The sequence below is a fragment of the Amblyraja radiata genome, chromosome 16 (assembly GCF_010909765.2).
Source record: "Amblyraja radiata isolate CabotCenter1 chromosome 16, sAmbRad1.1.pri, whole genome shotgun sequence".
In the NCBI taxonomy this organism is placed as follows: Eukaryota; Metazoa; Chordata; class Chondrichthyes; order Rajiformes; family Rajidae; genus Amblyraja; species Amblyraja radiata.
This window is the reverse complement of record NC_045971.1, coordinates 32,336,861-32,346,248: the sequence shown is the minus strand read 5'-3', so window position 1 is coordinate 32,346,248 and position 9,388 is coordinate 32,336,861.

The following is a 9,388-nucleotide window of genomic DNA, read 5'->3' as shown; positions in this document are numbered from 1 at the left end:
TCACTCAACCTGTCCAGATCACCCTGCAACTTCCTAACATCCTCTTCACAGTTCACACTGCCACCCAGCTTTGTGCATTCCGCAAACTTGCTAGTGTTGCTCCTAATTCCCTCGTCCAAATCATTAATATATATGGTAAACAGTTGCGGCCCCAACACCGAGCCTTGCGGCACTCCACTCGCCACTGCCTGCCATTCTGAAAAGGACCCGTTCACTCCTACTCTTTGCTTCCTGTCTGCCAACCAATTTTCTATCCACGTCAACACCCTACCCCCAATACCATGTGCTCTAATTTTAGTCACCAGTCTTATCAAAGGCTTTCTGAAAGTCTAGATACATTACATCCACTGGCTCCCCTTTATCCGTTTTACTTGTCACATCCTCAAAAAATTCCAGAAGATCTTACACCAGTCTAACTGGGCAAGGTCAGGATTTTAATTAAAATATAAAAGACTAGAATAAATTGGGTATTAGGTAAAAAAGAAAAAGACACAAAGTGCTGGAGTAACTCTGCAGGACAGGCAGCATCTATGGAGATCTTGTATAGGTGTCATTTCAGGTCAGGACCACACTTCAGACTGATTGTGTGTGTGTGTATGTTGGGGGGAGGGAGCAAGGTGTGGTAGATAATAGGTGAACACAGGCAAGGGGGTTATTTGATAGGCAGATGTTTGGACAAAGGCCAAAGATGAAAGGACAGAAGATGTGAGACAAAAGGATTGAAGAGCTACAAATGGTGAAGCCAGATGAGGGAATGTGGGTGAAGGGGGAGGGAGGTGTTAGATAGGTGATTAGTTAATTCCAAAAGAGTAGTTTGACTCACGCTAGTTTGCTTTGCTTCTGTAAATCACCACTATTGTAGATGGGTGCTTGGAGAGCCCGTGGGTGGACATTGGTTAGACAAGTTGTATACAGCTGCTCGATAGACAGTAGAGATATGATGGGCCTGGGTCTGGTTCAATATTGCATGACTTGGTGTCAATTTCTCATGGACACTTCAGCTGAATTATATCTCCTCTAATCTTTCTCTATTCCAAAAAAAACAACAAATCTGGCATATTTGATCTTTCCTCAGAGATACAGTTCCAGCAACAGTTTCCTAAATCTCCTCTGTTCCTCACCATTCTCCCAGTTTAATCGCATCTTTTCTGTTACATGAAGACCATGTATGCATTACTCACGCTGTGGTTTGTTTCATGGTCTCCTAGCTTTGATAACCAATGTTAAGCTTACAAGTAAAAGTTTAGTTTAGTTTAGTTTAGAAATACAGTGTGGAAACTGGCCCCACAGCCACCGAGTCCACGCCGACCAACAATCGCCCATGCACTAGTTCTATCCTACATACTAGGGACAATTTACAGAAGCCTTTGGAATATTGAAGGAATTTTCTTCTCATTTCACAACATTTTCTCATTTAATCTCATTTATTCTACATTTCCCTGTCTTGTTGCACCTTCCCAAATGCAATACCTCGCCTTTCCCTGATTTCAGTTCCATTTACCACTTTTCTGTCTAACTGATCTTCCTTCAATCTAAAACTTTTCTGTTTTCTGCATGAGGGATTTTAATGGAGAATTAACGATCAACTGTATTTTTTTAATATATTGGGTTACTAAGAACAATAATGTAATTTGTATAAAGCAAGCAAGAGGTTGGTCTATTTGTATAAAGCAACCAATAAGGGCTGACGTATTACAATTTTGATGTAACTTTCAATTGCTTGAACTTGCTTTTGAGTTGTTCATTAATAACAACAAACTTCATTAACTCTTTGATATTTTCAAGTAAGATTCTAATCAGTGAATTCTGGAAATGAAAATTGGCCCAACAGAAGCTTCAGTGATACAATGGTGCACTCTAGTGGTGACCTGCACAACTGCATCTCGCCAATGACGAACAATGACTAGTTGGTCTGAAGAAGGGTTTCGGCCCGAAACGTCGCCTATTTCCTTCGCTCCATAGATGCTGCTGCACCCGCTGAGTTTCCCCAGCAATTTTGTGTACCCACTAGTTTTTAAATGTTTTCTGTATTAGGCTTCTAACGTTTATAATATTTTCAGCATTATCAATCAGAAAATCTGCATGAATTCAAAATCTGAACTGTACGATGCATTGATCAGAATGAATTAAAATATAGTATTCAGCACATTTTTAACCATTTCCGATCTCTTGGAAGATTGGACTGCTTCAGTTGCTGAGGTGTAGTACAGGTCCACTACCGATTTTCCGGCACCCCTGGTACCAGAGCCTTGCCGGTTTAACCATTTTGCTGGACCAACAGAGGTCACATAACAATGATACAACCATACACCTCTGAACCACTAATTATATCCTTCACGTGTCTGTATAGCACCATGGACTGCTAGAAACTTAAACAAAATATATATTACAGAAAATGCAATTTATTTATCTACTTATTTATTTATTTAAAGATCTTCTTATTGTTTTTTTTCCCAAAAAAAACAAAAATAAAACATAAAAAACAGCAAAAAGAATAATGATAAACATAACAATGGTATTGATACATATCGATCAGGATTACATTAATAACAGGTATAACCTAATATGAGACCAGTGTCAAAATACACAATGAATATGGACCTCCCAGTCTCTATGTAAATATAGTTAAATCTTTAAAAGGAAACTTATAAATGTAAAAAAACCCCACAAAGATAAAAAGACAAAAAGAAAAAGAAAAAAGGAAAAAACAAAACCCCCCTAAACTAAAGGAAAAAACATTAATAATAATAAAATAAGAATTAAAATAAAATAAATTAAAAAACAAAGCAAAGCAAAACAGAATCTGAACTGAGAATTTCAACAATTTAAGTCTGTTTGTCGTCAAGTCCGTTCCACCCTATAGAGGTAAAATAATTTTTATAACGGTTGAAGAGGGAGCAATTTATTTTGTATGAAAGTGTTCAATACATTTTCCGCAAATTATCAAATTTAACCAAGGGTTCAACAATGTCACTCCTGATTTTTTTCTAAATTTAAACATGATATCGTTTCAGAATACCACTGGAGTGTGGTCGGAGGGTTGGAGGGTTTGAAAAAAAAAAAAAAAGAAAATGCAATTTAAAATTACTGTGAAACGTGCCTTTCTTGCATGGGCAGCCCGGGCGCTGGTTAACGAGTTGCCCTCGGAAGTCCTGATGAGGGTTGGATCGGAGACCACCAGTGGGGCCGAGGGGCCATCTTGCTGGCAGGACGACCAGGCCGACCAGGCCAACCCAAGATTTGCCAAGTCTGCTGAAAATCTCCCCCACCGTCTGATACGAGACTCCGAGAGGAGTCAAACGGTGCTGGAATGGTTTACTAAGGTTACCAGGGGACTCCTCAAACTGCGGTGCATCCTGGACAATACAGCTCACCCCATGCTGCCCCTCCCCCGAGTCGCAACAGAGACAGAGTCCCCTAGTCCTTACCTTCCACCCCATCAGCCATCGCATACAACACATAATCTTCCGAAATTTCCACCACCTCCAACGGGAACCCACCACTAGCCACATTTTCCCATCTCCACCTCTTTCCGCCTTCCACAGATACTGTTCCCTCCACAACTCCCTGGTTAACTCATCCCTTCCCACCCAACCCACCCCCTCCCCAGGTACCTTCCCCTGCAACTGCAGAAGGTGTAACACCTGTCGCTATACCTCCTCCCTTGACTCTGTCCAGGGACTCCGACAGTCCTTTAGGTTCGGCAGAGGTTCACTTGCACCTCCTCCAACCTCATCTACTGTGCCCATTGTTCAAGATGTGGCCTCTTATACATCAGCGAGACCAAACGCAGACTGGATGATCGTTTCACGGAACACCTTCGCTCAGCCCGCCTGAACCTACCTGATCTCCAGGTGGCTCGACACTTTAACTCTCCTTCCCATTCCAACACATACCTTTCTGTCCTAGGTCTCCTCCATTGTCAGAGTGAGGCTAAACGCAATTTGGAGGAACAGCATCTTTATTTCACTTGGGCAGTTTACAGCCCAGTGGTATGAATATTAATTTCTCTCACTTCAGGTAGCCCCGGCATTCCCTCTTTCTCTATCCCTCCCCCACCCAAGTTGCATAGCTTCTCATTTTCACCCAACAAAGTTAACAATGGCCTGTTGCTTTTATTATCGTTACTTTTTTGCATATCTTTAATTCATTGTTCTTGATCTCTCCACATCACCGTCCATATTTCTTGTTTCCCTTATCCCAATCCAGTCTGAAGAAGGATCTCGACCCGAAACATCACCCATTCCTTCTCTCCAGAGATGATGCATGTCCCGCTGAGTTACTCCAGCTTTATGTGTCTATCTTCGGTTTAAGCCAGCAGCTGCAGTTCATTCTTACACAGGTATGTAGGTTAATTGGCTGGGTATAAGTGTAAATTGTCCCTAGTGTGTGTAGGATAGTGTCAATATGCGGGGATCGCTGTTCGGTGCAGACCCAGTGGGCACACCCCCATCCACATTAATGGGACGGAGGTGGAACGTGTTTCTAGCTTCAGGTTCCTGGGAGTCAACATCTCCGATGACCTCTCTTGGACCCACAATACCTCAACTCTGATCAAGAAGGCTCACCAGCGTCTCTTCTTCCTGAGGAGACTGAAGAAGGTCCATCTGTCTCCTCAGATCCTGGTGAACTTCTACCGCTGCACCATCGAGAGCATCCTTATCAACTGTATCACAGTATGGTATGGCAACTGCTCTGTCTCCGACCGGAAGGCATTGCAGAGGGTGGTGAAAATTGCCCAACGCATCACCGGTTCCTCGCTCCCCTCCATTGAGTCTGTCCAAAGCAAGCGTTGTCTGCGGAGGGCGCTCAGCATCGCCAAGGACTGCTCTCACCCCAACCATGGACTGTTTACCCTCCTACCATCCGGGAGGCGCTACAGGTCTCTCCGTTGCCGAACCAGCAGGTCCAGGAACAGCTTCTTCCCGGCGGCTGTCACTCTACTCAACAACGTACCTCGGTGACTGCCAATCACCCCTCCCGGACACTTATTATTATTTATTCAAATCATTTGCTATGTCGCTCTTCCAGGGAGATGCTAAATGCATTTCGTTGTCTCTGTACTGTACACTGACAATGACAATTAAAATTGAATCTGAATCTGAATCTATGGCCTATTTCCGTACTGTTTCTCTAAAACCAAAACTAAACTAAAATGGCCTGCTGCATCGCTCATTGGACCACAATCGACAGTAGTAGTTGAGCGAATATACCAGCCCATGAGCTTATAGACTGTGCTGGCTCTATCTCTGTTGTTGCTGATGCTCTACAATTATGGAATACAGCTGATGGAACTGTTCTAAATCAATCATTTTTTTTGCCACCCCACAATACATCCCATCGGTAGGTACAGGACATATCCAGAGATTGTGATGGATGAATCTGCTATGTTGTCTTTAAGGTAAGATGCCGTGAGGACAACAAGATCAAGATATTTACAAAATGCTGGAGTAACTCAGTTGGTCAGGCAGCATCTCTATAGAAAATGAATAGGTGGGCCACTTCTTCAGAGTGAAGAAGGGTCCCAATCCGAAAAGTCACCTATCCATTTTCTCCAGACTTGCTTTCTGACCCGTTGAGATACTCCAGCATTTTGCGAATCTATACTATTACTAAAACTCTCATTTTACCACTTCCTATATCGCTAAGATTACTCGCCACCTTACTCACCATTCTCCTCTGCTCCTAGCACACCATGTTTTGTTCTGATCGGTGGAAGATTTCAAAAGTTATGAAGGTTTAAAGAATCGTGAGATCAGCAGATTGGTCTTCTCGCCTGTCACTCACCATGAAGGTAACGCCCCTTCCAGCACCCACAGAGAATATAAATCCTGGAGGCGGGGCTGAGTCCACAAGCCGTGCGCCCGCTGTGAGTCTCCATCGCACCCCCAACCCCTTCCCCTCTGGTCCCCCTCGCTGACTCCTGCCACTTCCCCCGTAATACCACTCTCTCCACAAGGCTCTCACCCTGCCCACACACACCCCGAGCTCTCTCCCTGCATCATTACTGCAGCTGCGGGAGGCTCTGGGTGAGCCGGCCCGGCCCCACCCAGCCAGCGCCGAGTCGGAGATGGCACCAATGTTGCCAAATGGAAAGCGGAGATTTCAGGCGGAGGAGAATGACCAGCGAAGTGACCAGAGCCTGCATCTCCCCCATGGCTCTTCCCGTCTTTTCTCCAAGCTCTCTCCCGCCTGCCCCCACACCCTTCCCACCCCCCCGCCCCCACACACCCCTCCCCCTACACCCCAACCGCCTCCCACAAACCCCTCACAACCAGCCCCCTTCCCACACACAACCCTCTCCCCACACACACCCCTCACTCCCCCCCCACTATCACTATTCCCACACATACCCCCCTCACACAACCCCTCCCCCCACAAACCCTCCCTCCACAACCTCTCCCTGCCCACACACTCCCACAACCTCCCCCATAACCCCACTCTCTCCCCCACAACTCCCCCTCCCCCACACAACCCCCTCCCTACCCACAAACCCCCTTCCCCCTCCCCCTCCCTCCACAAACACCCTCCATCCTTCCCCACAACCCCCGCTCCCCCCCACACAACCTCCTCCCCACCCACAAACCCCTCCTCCACAACACCCCCTGCCCACAACCCCCCTCCCCCCACACCCCCCTCTCCCCCCCACAACCCCCCGCCCACAAACACACCCCTCCCCTCCACACACCCCCGCCCACACACCCCTCCACTAAACCACCCCCTCCCACATCCTCCCTCCCCCCCACACCCTTTGCCTTTTCCATGCCCAGCTCAGGTATCCGTGAATGCTGGGCAGTCCAGTGGTTTAACCTTCCTCTCTTTCAAAACAGAAGGTGTGGTGCAACAGCTTGAATTACTAAGCCATTCAAATATCGACCACACTGGTGGGTTCAAAGACAAATACAGGCTGGACTGGGTAAGTTGGTCTCCCTTCAAGGCCATGGGTGAAACATGTACACTTTTTTGCAGCCCAGTAGTTTTTCACTCATCATTAGCAATGACGTGCCTGAAGAAGGGTCTCGACCTCATACGTCACCCATGCTGTCTCTCCAGAGATGCTGCCTGTCCCGCAGATTTACTCCAGCATTTTGTGTCTATCATTACCAATGACTAATTGGATATGAAACAGAGGGAATGGGCACGTTGGATTGGGGAACAGCCAAAGCTGTGATTGAGGTTGCGATTGTAAGGAGTGCTTCAGGGTTCATGGTGACGGGAAGAAGAAATATCAAAACAACAGTGATACCAAAACAACACAACTGAAAGTAACCGATCGTCAGCACAAGGCCTGATATTTCCTCTCTTGTGGGGGTCATTTGTGACAGAACCCAATGCTCTCAATTTTAACCAGAAATAAAATCAGATTTTAAAATTCTCTTCCTGCATTCAAATAGTAAAGAAATAAAATGGCATTACTGATGCTTATATAATTAATGGTAAAATGCAGTACAACTGCAGTGTCTGTCCTTTTCGTCTTTTTTTTTGTTATTTTTAGTGTGTTTAAAAAGTTTATGTTAATGTTCTCTGGTTTGTTTTATGTGGGGGTGGGCGAAACTTTATTTTCAGTCTCTTACCTTGCTGGAGATGCGTTTGTTTTCCGTATCGTATCTCCGGTCGCTCTGCGATCTAACATCGTGGAGCTGGAGGCCTTGCTCAGGACTGACTTTGAGCCCCACTGCGGGGCCGTGGACTTACCATCGGAGCCTGCGATCCCTTGCCTGGGATCGATGCTCCAACAGCGGCCTGTGGGTTAAGACCTACGTTGGGAGCTCCAAAAGCCACACAACGTTCGACCAGCTCCGACCCGGGGTAGATAGCCTAACACGGGGGAGCTGAGATTCCCCCCCCCCCCCCCGATGCAGGAGCTCGATCGCCACAACGAGGAGGCTCGCCGATGGCTATAGGGGTAAGATCGTCCCGTCAACGGAAAGTTAGAGGCCCCCAACCGTTGGAGGACAAAGAAGGGAGAGATTGAACTTTTTTTCACCTTCCATCACAGTGAGGAATGTGGAGGAGTCACTGTGGCGGATGTTCTTGTTAAAATGTATTTGTTGTGTTCTGTTGCTCTTCATTGGTATAACTGTATGACAAATCAAATTCCTCGTATGTTGTAAAACATACTTGGCTAATGAAGTACGTTTATGATTATTATTATGATTATGGTCTGATTAATCATTTGCAAATTAATTCTACTTAATTACTTCCCTGAAAGTTGCAAATATTTGTATGTGCTCACAGACTTTGGATATAAGAATAAAGACTGGGCAGCATGGTGGCACGGCAGTAGAGTTGTTGCCTCACAGCGCCAGAGACCCAGGTTTGATCCGGGCCATGGGTGCTGGCTGTACGGAGTTTGTACGTTCTCCCCGTGACTGCGTGGGTTTCCCCGGCATCTCCAGTATTCTTCCACATTCCAAAGGGGTACAGGTTTGTAGGTTAATCACGTTTCAGTAAAGATTGTAAATTGTCCCTGGAGTGTAGGATAGTGCTAATGTGCAGGGATCGCTGGTCGGCACAGACTCGGGTGGGCCAAAGGGCCTGTTTCCGTGCTGTATCACTAAACTAAACTAACCTACAACTAAAGAAAATACGCAGCCACTTCTGTGTCGCTCTGGGTTATATCCTTCCTCATTCCAGTTAGAACCCTCAAGGTTTGCATAAACAAGCTGCGATAAGGCACCTGATGGAAACCACCAGATCAAGATAGGGCATTTTTATAGAACTCTTAAGCTAGAGTAAAACTCATAAGTTAATGTTTACAATGCCTAAATCCAAAAGGTCCACCAAGAAGCCAGTATTCCTAAAATGATAAAAACAAGGAACTGCAGGTGCAGGTTTACAAAAAAAGACATAAAGTGCTGGAGTAACTCAGTGGGTCAGGCACCAGCTGGCAACTGAATCATCCTACCACAACCAGAGAGCAGTGGTGATAGTACTACAATCTACCTCCTTGGTGACCCTTGGACTATCCTTGATCAGACATTGCTGGCTTTATCTTGCACTAAACTTTCTTCCTTTATCATGTATCTATACACTGTAAGTGGATCGATTGTAAACATGTATTGTCTTTCTGCCAACTGGTTAGCACGCAACAAAAGCTTCTCACTGTACCTCGGTATTGTACACATGACATCAACTAAACTAAACATCCCTAACTACAGAACCACTATGATGGCAGCCTCTGCCTACAGTCTGCCTGTTTTTTCATCTTTTTGTTATTTTAGTCTGTTTAAAAAGTATGTTTTGGAGGTTTCTTCGTCTTTTTATGTGGAGGAGGTCGAGAGGGGAAGGGGGAAACCGTTTCTCTGTCACTTCCTGGCGAGGATGCGACTATTCTCCGAGTCGCGTCGTCCCCCCCCTCACGGCCTAACATCTGGATTGGTGCAGT